This window comes from Corvus brachyrhynchos, unplaced genomic scaffold (genome assembly GCF_000691975.1).
Source record: "Corvus brachyrhynchos isolate BGI_N302 unplaced genomic scaffold, ASM69197v1 scaffold452, whole genome shotgun sequence".
NCBI lineage: Eukaryota > Metazoa > Chordata > Aves > Passeriformes > Corvidae > Corvus > Corvus brachyrhynchos.
This window is the reverse complement of record NW_008236764.1, coordinates 1,351,449-1,368,198: the sequence shown is the minus strand read 5'-3', so window position 1 is coordinate 1,368,198 and position 16,750 is coordinate 1,351,449.

Genomic DNA, 16,750 nt, shown 5'->3' with positions numbered 1-16,750 from the left:
AAAAATCAGGTGCTTAATTTAATAACTCTGAACATTGTCCCTTACCACTGCTAGGGCCATTGTGTATGGTAGCACTACACTCTTGCAAGGCAAGATTTCTGACAGGTAGGCAAGTCCAGCTGGACAAGGATGTTGATTATGTTCCTGGCTCTCTTTCAGCCTTCCGGGTTTTAAATACTGGGTAATGGTGAGGGCGGGATGAAAAACTGTTTACTTTTGTGACCTTGAGTCAGCATTGCATAGGCTACATCTCAGCCACACAGAGTTTTTTCCTTCCAAGGACATCAAGTAAAAAAACTGAAAACCAGCCTAAAGAACATTCCCAAGTGGTCATTCTCAAAGTGAAATTTATTGCTTGGACAAGACAGGATTGAAGTATCCAGGATGCACAGATATTGGTCCCAAGATATACTAACACACGTAAATGAACACAGCTACTCCGTCTCTTTTTTTCCTGCATACGCATGTTACTAGCAGGAACTAGTTCGGAAGACAAAAGAAATTAGTTGCATCGGTACAACATGCCCCAAGGACAAAGCACAAGGACAGGGGAACTGACTCACCTCACATTATCTCCTCCTCTTCTCCTCCCTGCAAGACCCCCCCAGAGCAGTCACAGTTGATTGAACAGAGAATTTCCTGACTTGCACCTTTTTTTTCTTTACAAAAATGGCAAAATCAATCCAAGCATGACTGACAACTAGAAGGAACACCAGAGAGAATGACAGCAACAAACAGAAAGCAGATCAATGGATTTTAGTAAGGAAGCCTTAGAGCCAGACAGCAAAGGCAGCAGAAAGCACTATACATGAATTTTCATCTCTCAGCCTGTCACCATGAAAACAGATTCTGTTTTCATATATTTTCGTCATGTTTCCAACCACTTGTTAACATCCCTGCTTATCCTGGCCACAGTTTCAGGGTAACACACAAAAAAGCTATCTGGGTTGGTGCATGCACATGGGGTTAGAGTAAAAGGGCTACCATGACTACTGGGGACAGTATCCTGTGAATAAAAATATCATCGGAAGGTCACTATAGTCAGAAAACTAAGGGAGGTGGCAGCAGAGGGAAGAAATTAAAGAAGAGTTTGTTGTCTTGACACAAATCCTCTTTTCCACTTTTTCATCTCCCATCACCCAGAGACTCCTTGCGGGTGAGTGCTTTAAGCATGGCACAACAGTCTGCACGTCTTTCAGACCCCAGGTTTCCCCTTTCTGCATCTTCCCCAGTAGCTTCACCACAGAAAAAATCTTAGGGATGGGAGGGAGGAATGGGGGGGGGGGGAACAGGTCAGGGAGGGAACAGGAAGGACTTAGATAAATATGCACAACCCAGCTCTGATAAGCAACCCTACAGCAACAGACCACAGCAACTGAACAATGCTCTCTGTTTGAACAGCCTTCCCTCCACGTCTGACCTTCTTTTTTTTAAAAAAAGATAGAGACATCACTCAAGTCTTTTGGTTTTCCACGTGGGAGGGAGCTAATGTTTACATTACAAAGACACGTCTTAGTGCCACAGATCCACCAATGGCTCAAGGAAGAACAGAGAAGGAAGCTCTGAAGGCAGCAGGTTCCAAACATGACAAATTCACCTCCAAAAACAAGTACTTGTTTCATCTGATGAGGAAAAACAAATGCTTTTCTTTCTGTTCTCCATTCCACGAAACAAGGAATTAGTCATCCCTTAAAAAGGACACCTGGTTCCTCAGCATCAGGAGACTGAAAATGCAGGAATAGTTAATTTTTTCTGGCCCCTTACACCCTTGCCCCTACTCATTCTGGCTAAAAATATCCATCAAGGCTTTTGATACCCTTCCACATCTACAGCATGTCTGGCTTCAGGCCCACGCCATCCCTGGGCTTGAAGAACGTGCTTGCAGGGTTCCTCCCTCAATGGAGGGGTCAGCTGTCCCTTTCCCTTCCACTGCCCATCACTGCAGGCTGGCAGGCAGACACTACAGGCTCTCAAGGAGGGCTTTATTTCCAAGGCCTGCCACTCCACTGTCCCATCCTCGTTTTCATTCACAGCCCCATTCATGAGGGTGAAACCTTAACTCACCCAGGCAACCAAGCTGTGTTGCTGTTCCTTGCTGACTGGGGGGCCCAGTATCTGTGTCTGCAGGGCTGTGAGGACGGGCATGGGGAACACTGCACAGGCAGCCTGTGCCAAGGGCAGCAGTGGTGTTAAGAACCTGTTCAAGGGCAGGACTCAGCCCCCACAAACACCTGCTCCAGAAAAACAAGGCAGACCATCACACTCTAGGGATTTCTTCGGCAATCCCTTTCTTTCCTGTCCTTCTAAAGTAGCCGTTTTTTAGATAAGAGCTGGAACTAGTGTCATTTCCCCTAAAGAAAAAAAGCTTCATTTCCTCCTCTGGAAGCCCCAGTCCAGCCCTCACCCTTCTCCTGTTCTTCACTACCCCTAGTGCAGTTGGACCCTGTTTCTCTATTCAGCTTCCTAATACACATTTGTTTCTTTTACACGGTCAGATCTTCTCCTGTGACAAGGAGAACATTTCCATTCCCTTTCTCAAGCAGCCTGTGCAACTCCCAGCACACTGTGCTGCTCTCAGACTTTGAACACCAAAAGGTTTCTGATGGCCAGGTCACTCCTTAACCCCCTTCTGCCACAGGGCTCCTCTGTCCACCACAGAGTGGTGCTGCCTCCCATTTGAGATCCTAGCATCCCACCAGGTAGGACTCTGCTCCTTACACCATGGGAGAGGACTGGAGATAGGAAACAGAGGTTTTAGAGCAAGTCCAGTTTAGCTTCCAAGATCTGGCAGGACAGAAGGATCTTTTATTTTTTTCTTGTTTTATTCCAGAAGACTTTACTGGGTGCCTCAAACATCACCACAACTCACTAGTGACAGTTTTAATGACCCAGCTTCCCACACAAGCACCTTACTATCTGCCTCCTCAAGTTCTTCAGGGCAGAGTAGTTCCCCAGAGCTGCTTTTTTGGTTGACTTTTTCACAAGCAGACTGCACTGTTCTGCTAACAGGTCTGCCAGCTCAAATTCACCTCCTGAGCACCTCTCCCTTCCTTTCTTCCTCAAGTATCCATTAACTCCCATTAATCCAGCCTCCTGGATAATCAGAGTAATGCTCTTTAAACACAGAACACAGGGCAAAGCCACTCTCTGTCTGCAAGTTGTGTTAGAGGGCATGGTGACCCTGCAGGTAACGTGATTGGGAATATTATGCTCCAGAGCCTCCAAATAATCCATTTATGGAGAGGGCTCCCCAGAACAGGACATGAGTAGTGCAGAAAAGGCACTTTTGCTGAGTCTCCTGCCATACTCAAGTACACCTGGCTAGACAGCAACTTACTGCAGTCCTAAATCAATGTGTTCCCTCCCCCAACCACCCTGGACGACACCTCACCTAATTTAAGAGTGACTTTGAATGAATCATTTCTGCTTGTGTGAAAGAAAATCATCTAGAGAAGAGCTAGCAGCTCTTCTCCTGGTAAATTGTCCAGGTCATTAGCATCTATACTGTGCAGCAGTTGTCAAAAGTCAGTTCATTGGAGCACTGAAGGAGAAAACACTGGGACTCTTCACCACCACAACAGTCTGCTTTTCTGACTCCCTGGTAGCACTGACCTTGGAGCAAGAACTGAAAAGGAGGTTTTGGCACCCATTGCAGGAGAAACCAAACTGGTGCACCATGAACCAGCAGAAATGGAAAGCTGCTGTTAGCACTTATCAAAAACCTTGAAATTAAGGTGGCAAGGAACTGTAACATCACTTAATTCTCTCTTTTGTCCCGGGAAAAGAGCCATTTAGATTGCATTAATCTGTGCAGCTGTATCCTCATTCCTCATTCCCCCTTCTGTGCAGTAAGGCAGTCAGCTCACCACGCACATGAACGGGCTAGAAGAGGGCAGGTTTTTCACCCATTCCTGCCAGTCTGAGGAGATCAGATTCAGCGAATTCAACAGTCAAGGATAAAGACAAAGTTTTTCATTCAAGAGTAACAACTGATTTTTGCTGCCACTTAACATTAAAAACAAACCAAAATTAATTAGTTTAGGACACTAACATTAAGGATGTGGCTTCTTACATAAAAATCCCTCAAGTGACTTTCAGAAACGACTGGGATGTAGCACTAACCTCTGAAACTGCTCTCACAAAGAAAAGGTCACTACAAGTGGGAGACTGGCTCAAGAGCACTGCAACAAAAAGCCAGCCATGGAAATAGGTGAATAGTAGTTGCTTGACCTAAAATGAAATCTGAGTAGAAGCAAAGATCTAGCTTAAAAGTCTGTATTCAACTGTTGCAAGAGAAAATTAATGCACCTTCTATATGTCTACTATCAGCCTTTATAAGGATCGCTTTTCTCTAGATAACAGCCATCCTGGCAGTTTAGGAAAACACAAGAACATATCTCCAGGATGCAAGAGCTATTCTCCTCAAAGCAATCTACAGCATGTTTACAGAATGACACAAACAAATCCCCAGTTCTCCGGATGTTTTGCAAGCACACTCTCTCACCACTTTTGCACGTGGCCAATCAGTTAAGAGGAAAGGTTCTTTTACCTACATAACCACAGGCTCAAACCAAGCATCTCCTCTCCCACAGAGGGCACTTATACATGAGACAAGCCTCGAGATGCTGAACTGGCTGGGGCCCTTGGTTACATCCAGCACTGATCCAAATCCTGATGTTCCGGGACTTTTTTATATGAAGATTTTAGTCCCTTCACTATGTTCAACATTTTAGGTTGTTTCTCCTTCCCTCTTCACCCACAGTTTTTGCAGTTTAGCTCCTATCGTCAGTCAGGTCTAAATTAAGTGATGCTACAGCAGAAGTGGTGCTGTGACAGACAGCATGGAAAAGCAATTTCCCTTCTCACTGGCAGGATGCTTGGTCTCTGTAGTCACACTGGGCTATGATCACACATTTGCAATGCAGTTCAGTGTCTGCCTGCCCCGAGGCCATCCAAGCACCTTCAAAAGCAGGTTCCTTTTAAAGGCTCCTCCTACATTAGTTGATTTCTCTTGTTATGTTACTCCTCTCTCTCTCTCTCATTTCTTGAGGTCATTTTGCATTATGCCTGCCCTGTAGGTACAGCCCAAGCACTGTGTTTGTACTCCAGCATGAATTCAAGGGTTGGTTCTCAGCTATAATCCACATTATATAACAAACTGAAATACTAATTATTTCTTGGTTTTTTTCTCTCTTAAATATATCTATGTTCCCATCCCCTCATCCACCCCCAAATATTTGACTGATGCATCATCCTCCCTCCAGGTCTAACTCACTGTGTTATTACGTGGACTATTTTTTCTCCCTTCTGTAAATGCACAAGCTTGCCTTGCTATATAAAAGCTTATTAGGAAAAAAATATTGGTTTTTATTTATTTATCTTTTCCTTTTCTTTACAGTTTTTAGCAGTTAAAAAGAAAGCATAGATATTTCCCTCTTCTACCCTTTACTCTTCATCCCCCCCATTTATCTTTAAGGACATGAAAATGTTCTGCTTTTTCACCACCAAAGCTTCTGAGAATATAAACAAATCCTGGCAAATGTGATTTAAACTTCATTTCCAATTTTTTCCTCATCTATTTAATAGCTTTCAGCCAGGAGTTTCAGAGAGTCAGAATATAAGCCAAAGAGAACGTAAAATTAAGAAGTTGGGTGCTAGCTACAGGTCTAGCTGAGCTGAGACAGAGGCCAGTGCCCCAGCTCAGGCACCATCCCACTGCCCTGTGGTCCCGTGGACTGCTAGTCTTTTCCCTATTCCCATACTTTTTGCTGCCCCTCTAGTCCCCCATCCAGAACTTACCATCAAATGTACGTATGAGAGGAGAGGCTTGAAAGAAAAACAGGTAAAGCAGCACAACCAGAGGGGTGGTAATGGAGCAGCAGAATGCAGAATAGAGGAGGAAAAGGTGCAGCTAGAGGTGAAATATCTCAGTGGTAGAGGTGGTTTAAGAGTGATGTGAAACAGCTGCCCCAGCAGGAGTAGCTGGGTCAGTTTAAACCTCAGTCTGTAAAGACAAGACCTTATCTAAGGCAAGTGGATGGAGACACAAAGTGCTCCAGCACCAGCTGCACAGAGCAGAAGACAGGGCAGCAAGATAAGCATTCAGAAGTGGTCACTTCTCCCACCAGAACAAACCCAATGCCAAAGCAGGCACCTACCTCAAGAAGTGCAGGAGATTAAGAATCTTAAGAGCTTAAGCCAGAGTTTTCAGACTTCAAATGCTTTAATCTTGACACCTTAAGCAGGTGGCCCAATTCCTGAGGTGCTGAAAACACATCTTCACCAGGAGACACACAGGCTCTATTAGGGTCAGCCTCAGTCTGTCAGGCCTAGGGTGCACAGACTGCACACAGGTACCCCTCTACCATCACTCTGCCACATAACTGCACCAGAGACAGACCACTGACCTCTCAGCTCTCAGGTGTGCTGGTGACACCAGGCCATCTTAGCCATATACAGTTGTATGCCTAATTCATAACTTTCTGGGCAATTTTTTTCTACTTGGTTTGCTCTTATTCAAAGCAGGCAGCTAAAAACGCTGCATTCCCGAGTTCATGCTATTCAACAAAGATGAAACTGGAGAGAATATGTATCTATCAATACCCTGAAAGTAAAAGAGGAGGAAATTTCAGTCTTGAGAAAGCAGGTAAATTTCCACCCTCCCTTCTGTCTGCCCCAGCCTTAAGCAGACACCAAACAGAGACCAAAAAATGTGGCACAACTGTGGAGCTAGATAGTCACTACATCATACCCCTGTACCTAATAAAGCCAAATGGCATCACTTAATTCAGCTGGCATCAATGTGACATTCCAGGCAATGGGACTTCAACAACATCAATGTCTATTACTTGGGCAGGCATTTAACACAGCTTAATTAAACCCTATCTATAGCCAATGGTAACACTAGCAAGAGGAATATTTAATATAAATAGTGTTGTCTGCAGAAATCCCCCTTCTCAATTCCTCTGCCTCCTCCTCTGCAACACTCATTTTAAGTGCTGATACTTTTGCAAGAAGTATTTTTATTTTTACACAGGCCCTGATGTGAAATGAAGCAACCAAATCAGGAAAAAACATAAAAGGCATTTGAGGCCATGCCTGAGCTGGAGAAAGAGATAAAGGAGCAGGTGCATGATAGGAGAAGAGGGGCAGAGCTCTTATAAGGCAAAACAATGCTAGAGAGGGACTCCAGAAGGGACAGGCTGGATGCAGAGTGCTGAAGAGGCCAGTAAAGCTCCTACACAGGTTCACAAACACCTTGTTGAACAAGGATGAGAGATTCTCAAATGCAGGACAGATTTGGAACTCATGGCATGCACGACGGGGCAAAGGAAAGACACGGGCATTTGGATCAGCCATTGGAGTTCCCTGAGCTGGAAGGCAATAGCTGCAAGGGATCAGACATGGGGGATTTAGGAACAGTGCCCTCCAGGGCCATGGTGAGTTACAGAATGTGGTTTGTCCCATCAAAGTGTGAACAAATGGATCAACAGATGATCAGCTCTTGATTCTTCCCAAGCAGTTTTTGAACAGCTCTTCTCCTTTCCACCCAAGAGGACTGCGCTTTTACTTCAGCAGAGCTGAAGGGTGAGGAACAGCAAATTAGAGAACCAGGCTGGAAGGGGAAGTCCTCTGGCTGTGAACGAGTGTTAAGTTCATCAGCTTCTTTGCCAGAGCACTTGTTAAGAATCTGGGCCACACTGGTTTTGGAGAGGAAAATCACCACAAAGTGCTCCCCAAAGAGCCTCCTCAAAAATTAAGGCCTCAGCTGGAGACTTGGGACTCCCAGGTCAGAAGACATTCCAGCTAAAACACCCCAGCTCTAAGTCACCTTCATCCAGCATGACAAAGCAGCTCTTTTAACCTACTATATCCACAGCCTCATGGTGAGGGCATCCAGCCCTTATCACGCATACTTCCTCCCTGAATTATTTATGGCCACCAAGGGTCATGAAATAAGGAGAGCAAAAGCCTCCAGCTTGGCAAAAAGTTCTAGTCTGGCAACTGACTCTGATATCCATTCACAGAGAAGTCCCAGACCATGAGCAATTGGGTGCAGCACACCATTCCAGAGCTCTGTGATTGATGGATCACGTCACCCCTCCGACCTTCTGACTCCCACTACAGTCAGGTCTCCAAACCCTCCCCTCCCAGCACTGCACATAAACTGTTCTTCGTCTTCAAAGAAAGACAATCTCTTTTTCCACTTTCTTCAGCTATTTTCATAAAAATATTACTGTGCAAAAACAGCCCTGCACCTTTGCCTACAAAGCAATCCATATCAAACTTCTGCAAAAATGTTTGAAAACCCTTTTAAGTCTTTTGGAATACGCTTTTACTGAAACAAATCAGAATTACCTTTATTAACTGAGATTGTCCAATATTTATATTGTAATTGTTTCAGAATAGGGAATGGCCTTTTTTGGCAATACATAATGCAAGCACACTGCAGATACTAACAAATAATCATACTGACTGCATGCATGATGAAGGAAACATTATCAGAGAGAGCACATCCTTGTCATAGCTCAAATTTATTAACACACAGTTAAGTTTGGCCTTTCACAATGGCTGTCCAGTCTACACAGACAAAAAAAATTAAAATCCCTAGTATTCTTCTACTGCAGAGGTCGGTTCAATACACCAAAGAATAGTCATTTTACTCCTCTGCTGAGGAAACTGTACCTTAAGGAGTGTTTCAGTACAAAACCCAAGTGTATTTCTCCATCTGAATGATTTTACACTCTTTTCGAGCACTGTTCCTCTTACGGAAGCTGCCATCTCTCTCAACAGAATTTTTCCAAAAACATACTTTCAAGCAACCTTTGAAATACACTGTCCCTCAGTAAAATAACTCAAATCCCTTCTGGGCCTCTTGTGTCAGACTCAACACTTGGACCAAGGGGTCACGTTGCATCCACAGTGGGGAAATAGAGTATCTCTCCAAGACAACACTGCCTGAAAATTCAAAATTAATGAGCTGAACGTTCCAATTCCAGGAAAGAAATCCCCTGCAATTTTTTTAAACATACTCTTTTTTTTCCCCTCAGGGTTTTGCCCATTTTTTCCCTTCCACACTCAAGGCTCACAGAGCTGGTAGGATCAAGACCTAAAAAATTTTAACAACTTACGGGAATGTTTAACTTTACCTAAAAGGGTACTGGAGAGCTACAAGACCAGCATAACTGTTAAGTAAAAAGATGCAGAGATCTACATTTTTTTTCAAACATCAGTCTTTATACCTACTCAGTATAAGTTTACATCTGTTGCTGGCACCATTCCAAGTAAATCCAATGGGAAGAATATCTATTTCACTCCACAAATATCATCCAACTCAGTTCTGAGTTGGTTAAGCCACACATTATTGTTTCTGGCCTGATAAAATGTGCAATCAAGCCAAGTAGTACAAAGGGAAAAAAACCCAAAAGCATAAACACTTGTAGCTGTGTTTTCAAACACTGTAGTTTCTGTACCATTGAAGTTCCCTTTCCATCCCTGCTGGCAAACAAGCATTCAGCTCCGTCTAATACAGTTCCAAAGCAGAGTATTAGCAATTGCCCAGTGAAAAATGTTTGTACTTCAGCTGTATCAACCTCTAATCTCCCTCCTGGAGAGCTGACTTTGAAAACAACTAAGAAACTAATGTGGCTCTTAAACCAAGTTTAACAAAAAGTTCTAAACCTATTTAAAATAAACAAACCAAACATGATCAATGCAGAATTACCAAAAAGAAATAATTTCAGAACAGGTTACCAGCTTTCTGAAACTGCATGTCAAACCCTTGCAGAGAGGGCAGCACTTCTGCGTATCAAGAGATTAAATACAGCCCATGGTTTTCACAGAGGGATTAGTTGCTGTTAAGCGCTGCTTTCCTCCTTATTGGTGAAGTTTGCACCCTCCATCCTGCCTGGCAGCCTATATTAAGAACACACTGCCACCCAGACTTCTCCTTTCTTGTAAAGAATGGGACAAAAAGAAAGGCAACACTGTCTGGCTTTCATGACTCTCCCCACGGCACTTCTGTGGAAACGACAACTTTCAGAAACTTTAACCTCCCAGCCACAGGTCTGAGTAAAGATTACTCCAGCCCAGCCTAAACAGTAGAAAATTCTATGTTGCACATGTGTACTAGCAGAGATCTGAGTAAACACAGTACCTATTTCTCATTTCATAAAGCTGCTTCATAGCGATTCTGTGAGACTGCTGTTTAGGTCTGTGAATGCCCCAAGCTCTGGGTTCCAAGTTATCCACAAAATGCAACTCCCTGCTCTGGTAAACCCTTCCTGAATGCAAGTTCCCAACATAATAAAGGAGAAGCTCAGAAAAAAAAAAAAAAGAGAGAGAGAGAAAAAAGGAGAAAAAAATAAATTAAACAACTGTATAACTTAAGCAGGTTGAAGAATTTCTATTCCCAACTACCAGGGCTCTTCCTTCAGATCATAAATTACAAATCTAAAGAGAGGTGCTTTCTGAGTAGCAGCTAAGAAACAAAACTATGCAAGCAAGTTGGCATGATGAAAATATAACCCAAAACAAAAAAAAAACCACTCATCAATCCTATTTTCTGCTAATAAATACATTTCAAGTTTTTCTTGGAATGCGGCACAGGACCTACCCTGCAGTACTTGCCAGCTTTGTGAAGATCAAACAGCTTCAGAGCCTAGGAAAGTGCCCACGGAAACCTGAACTGTCTGAGGTCCACCAGCCACTTGGATGCACCTGCTGAAAAGACACCTGACAAGATTTATTCATCCCTTGTGCCACTGCCAATAGTTCAGGCAAATCTGCAGAGGTTCCTCTCTCCTGTTCTGACAGTATTAAGTAGTCAACTAATACCATATTTAAAATTGATTTTGACTAGGCAAGATGATGGAAATTACTTTCTTCTCTCTCCCAACCCCTTCCTGTGAGAGATGTCCTCTTTTACCTCAGCAGTAGGAATGCCAGAATGGTACAGGTTTGCTGGCACTCATGCATTCAGTATTGCAGTTGCTGGAGAAATCTGAGTATGCAGTCCCTCAAGAGAAGGCTAAAACACAGCCTGAAGTCAGAATGTACCTTAATAAACTATTCTACCTGCCAGCAGTGCTCCAAGGAGGCTTTATTCATATTTTAATATTTGTTCCCATCTCATTGCTCTGGCGTAGAGAATGCACAGTCTCCTGGTCAGCATTAATACAGTCTTACCCCCCATTAGAAGGAGCTGGTCTGCACACCCTGAATGGGCCAGCCCACTTAGGGGGCTGAGCTGTGGCCACCTCAGGGTGACAGACCTGTCTGTTCTGCTTGGGCAAATTGAGTCTGGCTTTGTGATCATGTCAGGTTGCTAGTACAGAACTTCTGGGAAGACAGGCTGATCCCTCCATGTACAGGTAGACAGCCAGGACTGTAAGATGATCCTTGCAAAGTTGCAGAACTGGCACAACAGACAGCTCAGGTGTCTGGTCACCATTGCAACAACAGAAAAAATAGCCACTCTAATACCTGTTAACCTAAGGTACCCACTTGTCACTGCAAATGTTTCTAGAACCAGAGCTTCATTATACATTTGATCCCAAGCAACAGGGTCTTGTGTTTCTGTCTAAAGAGTCATGAACAAAGGAAAACTTGCATTATTCCCAAAGATCCTAGTCCAGATAGATGCTGAACATCTCAGGCTGCACCCAGCTTTCCCCAAAGGCTTGGCCAGCCATGTCATTTGCTACTCACATGCGAAGAGCAATCACGATGTTGGAAAGAAAACAAACATCAGTGCCTGAAACCACAAACCTTGCCCAACAGTTAGCATGCAGGATGGAGGGAGAGGCCAGACAAGCTTTGATGTCACTCCCTGAGAGATGAGGTCTGTAACACTAACTCTCTATGGCCTAGAGCCTCATTAAAAGTCCTCAGTGAAAAGACATCTTCCACATCCTGCTTTATAAACCTGATCTCACAAGAACTGCACTGGAGAGGGCTATCTGCAAGACTAGAACTTACAGGGAAGATAAAGTGACCAGGAATAGGGTTGGGCCTTTTCCAATCAGAAAATTCATCCATCCATGAGATTCTCCTGCATATAAGAAATCTGTTGCCAATAGCCAGACAGAAGGGCACCTTCAGCAGGGCACTGTAAGTGCCCTGCCAATCAAACCATTCCATGGGCAAGGAGACATGTGGAACCTGGTTTCCTATTTCACCTCCTCCCTGTACCATGCAGATTATCTGATACCAGTAATACAGTCTGAGCTCATACTGGAATCATCTGAACATTAGGGGCATTAATTCAGATCTTCCTCCTGTATCCAGTGCCTGTTTTCCAGCAACCTTTAGGCACAAAGTACCTTTGAGACTCTACTCATCCCCTAAGCCCTGCATTCTTGAGAAAGCAAGCTAACAGACATAAAGTACAGAGCCCTGTCTTTGTCATCTGGGGAGTCCCCCAGGAAAAAACCAAAATGTTAATTTTCCTGCCAGATCAGTAGGCGACCAATACTTGTAGCTCTTCAGGCTGTTTGTTCTTCACTCGCACAAGACAGACTGCCACCAAACCATCCTACCCTAAGCAAAGGCAAGAAAAAAACATCGAAGCTTTGAAGAGACAGAAGGATCCCAAAGGAAAACCAGTAAGAAACTTCCCTCCTCTTAAGCTGGTAGATGCAAGATCTCCTTAAGAGAGCTTTCTGCATCTACCATTTTTATAGAAAGGTTCCCTCCCCATCTGCCGAGCAGGGAGCCTCTGATAGGTGAATCCTGATGACAGCTGTATTTAAATTTGCTTTAAGGTTCTTGGGTACTGCTCATTAGTGGACTCTCACCTGCTTCAACAGGGCTGAGATTTCATTCCAGGTGTTTCCTTCAGCCAGGCTCCATCTATTGGAGCTTGATTTAGGAGGAGGAAACAAGTCTTATCAGGGCAAACTCAAAATGCAAACCATGCCTTCTGCAAATCCTGTTCCACCCAAACCACAATCTGTGAGACCAAGACTGCAGCCCAGCCTCCTTGGACTGCGCAGCCAGAGGAGAGCAGAACTGAAAACTTCAAACAGATGTGGGTAAACATCGGTGGAATTAACAAAGCCAAGAATGGAAAGCAAAAGTGACATTTCATGGCAACACAGCAAGTCAGAGTTTATGACTACAAATGGCAGTCTATGACCTAAATGTGACCCCCTAACACAAGGGAGTTTGGATGTCCAAACTAAACTTTGCCAGGTCCTGCAGAGAAAACAAAGTCTTCCCCTCTGGTTAGTGATGGAGAGGGACATAAGGTTTGTTGGTACATCAGAAGAAACCCGTAACAAAATACAAGTCTGTTCATGTGACAGAACACAGACACTCATTTTGCCCAGCTTTATAATGAAAAGAGTGAGAGACCACCACTACTATAGGATAGGAACTTCCCACACTCAGTCTAAGTAAAAATAAGTTCATTCCTTTCTACTCCTCTCCACACAAAAAAGCTCCCAAGGACAAAAAACTTTCTTTCTTTCTTTTTGATGTCAACTTTACAGTTCATCTCCTCAGACAAAGCTATTAATCTGTATGCAACTTAAATCAACAGTCAGTGCCTGTACAGCCAATACCATCTTTCCACACTGAACCTTTGCCTAACACGCTGAAGGAAAGCAAAGAGCTTGATCCTGTGATAAGGACCCTCAGCATCAGCCAAGCTATTAAACCCAATTCATCTGCTGCCCAAGCTCAGCTCCCTCCTGGAACCTTGCAGAGGAGTTACCCTCACACCAGGATTGCATCAAGTCACCAAGATGCTGTTTGAACTTGTTCAAAGCAGAAGTGTGCATGTGCAGACACATCCAGAAGCAGGACATTATTAGAGGAAAATGAGAATTGTGGAAATTGGGGAAACTTTTAAAATTTTCAAAAGCGTTAATATAAAAATTGGTCACAAAGCAGAAACACAAACTTTAACCAAGATGATGGATTACAGACATAAAGAATAAAAAAACTTCAGAGCCTCACTGGAAAAGTTTAAAAGAGCTTGCAAACACTAGGCTCCCTCTAAGACACCATGACACTGGGGACATTACAATTTTACTCATTTAAGAAGTTTAGAATTATGAAAAGTCCAGAGCTCAACATCTCAGTCTGAAAATCCTCCAGCTAAATTCAGGATGAATAGATCATGATTTCCAGCCTAAATATCCTAATTTATCCTAATTAGTTGCAAAAGGTGATATGAGTTAGAACCAGTTGCATGAGCCCTTTCTAAGCAAGGTTCCTCTGGATAGCAGCATCAACTTATTTGATGCATTTCACTGGACAATTGGCAAATTATTACCAAGTATTGTACTTGAGGCTACCTCTGAGTAGAGACAGAGGTTAAATGGGTGTCCAGCCCATTTGTAAAAAGCACAGTCGACCATTCCATCCCATATTTCCTGTGGAATTGCTGAAGTGTCTTCCAAGAATAGCCAATAGTTTTGCTGAAAGGCTCAAAACAAATAACACTTCTGAAGGAATATCTTACATGGTTTACATAATAGGCATCTGAGAAGGGAAAAAAGGATGTGTACAGTGTTTCAGTGTGAATTCTGCATTGAACAAAAAGACATCATTCTTTGCTTAACACAAGGCCTAAATTCACCATGAAGAAAACTGCTGAGGTCAAAGCCTCAGGGCTCAAGTTGAGAGGGAGATATTCTGAAGGGAAGACTTTTTTATCTTCAATTCAAATCAAAATACAATATGGAAAAAAACAAGCCTCAGCAGTCTCTGTTTAAGCCTAAAAAAGGAAAAGTTCAACCCTAGCCAACATCCTTTCATGAAAATCTAACACATTTTTAAGTTGTGTTACCAGATCCACCTCTGCACATTTCTGCTTACCTTTTTTTTATTATTTAACATCTGGTCCTTATCTCCCAACACACAGTTCACCCTTCCTGCTAAACACAGTATCACAGTTTATAACTAAATACCACAAGAGTAGAGCATCATAACCACTGGTGCTTCCACATCACTTCATGCTCAGCTGTATCTCTCCTCATGACCTGAAAGTTAACACTGATGCATTTGCCTCAGTGAAAGTCTGTCCCTTAGAGACACAGGTAAAATACTGAATGCTTCACGAAAGAAGAATTGTTACAGACAATACTGCAGCAGTATGAGGAGGCAAGTCAGATGATGAAGCAAGCAATGCCGTTTTTTTCCTTTTTTGAGAACCCAGAGAGCAAAGTTGTACTGTTTGCATCAGGATAACAACAGCTGAAGGGTCTGGAATTTGTGTTAGCAAGTGCTTTGGGGTTGTTTTCTCCTTAGAGGAAAACAAGCTGTACTTTCCTCTTCACAAAGAGACAAACAATTGTTTCCAGTTCGTGCAAATCACCTGCAATACACGGCTAACTCTCGATTATTATTGTCATTCCCACATCTCCAAACACCACCAGGGCGTGAGCAAGGAAGTGAGCTAGATCAACAGTTGACAGAAATTTGTGGAAAATTTTCCCTAGGAAAAGAACCTGTGTATGTTCTGATAAGAGACCAGGGAAGGGCTTGGCAGGCCACACTTGGTTCCAAGCGGCACCACTAAATACAATAACATCATCAGCGCGCCAAGGAGCTCAGCCTCTACCACCTACCCTAATATTAACTACAAATATGGTTGCCATCTGGTGGCTAACACAGAATGAAGTTAGCATCTGTGATGAGTTCAAGATTCCCCATCCTGTCCCCTCTGGAACAACAGTAGGGTAAAAAAACCATGGATGTGGCCATGCTCACTCTTGTGTACAGAGTGAACCTTGCTGCTGCAGCTCCATACTGGATCTGGTAGTCATTGGGGTTTTTTTCCAAGCAGTCAGACGAGTTCAAGGGATGCTTCTAGTCTCAGTAGTTGAGGTAAAAGTAGTGGGTGCAGCATATGCAACATTTAAGTCCAAGTAGTTTGGGCTGCGATTCTGACCCAGCAGCGCTTCTGAGCAGTGTCAGAGACTGGTACGAGGCTCAGGCCAGCATTGCATTTAATCCCAACCCTTCTAGATTAAATCTAGCTGCTAAAGATAACTCCCAGGGAACACGAGCAGCAGCAGTGGGCAGATCAGCTCGCCCGCCCTTCCTCGAAGATGCACCAGTCCTTATTCAGTCAATGTCGTCTCACAGCAAATCACTGAAAACCAAGACGAGCGTGCCTCCAATAAAAGCAGCTGATCAATGTCCCTGCGTTAAATGCCCGATAATCCCCACACAGAGCAAGCATCTGGCATCAGATGCAGCATGCCAGAGAGATGAACAGGGAAAGTATCCATTGCATATTCCTGGCACCTTCTGCTGGCACAGGGGTGGGCGGAGAGCAGCGAAAGGGCTCCCGGGATTCAAAAATACACACACACAACCCCCCCCAGCAGATCGGCACAATCTTTAAAGGCCGTACGGCTTTGGCTTTACCACCATTCCAAAATGAGGAGCTCAAGGTCAGTACAGCAAGTAGCGACTATCGCGCGATGCTGCTGGAAGATAAGGGGCAAGTGCCCATCTCCTTTCCCTCACCATCTTTGAGGTTGCGCATTTACGCTATGGCAAAATACAGAACTGCTCTCGAAAATGCTGCATAAAGCACAACCTAAATGCCACAACGGGAAGGTCTCCTCCTGTTGAAACAATAAGCATCTGCGGATCCAACACAAGCGTGCGGCGCTCCGTCCTCGCTCCCGCTCCCGGCCCCATCCGATGCCATGTTTCCGCAGGCGGACGGTGAACCCTCACCGCTCCAACAGGATAGTCGGCATTCTCAGGATGCAAAGGGGCCCTAATT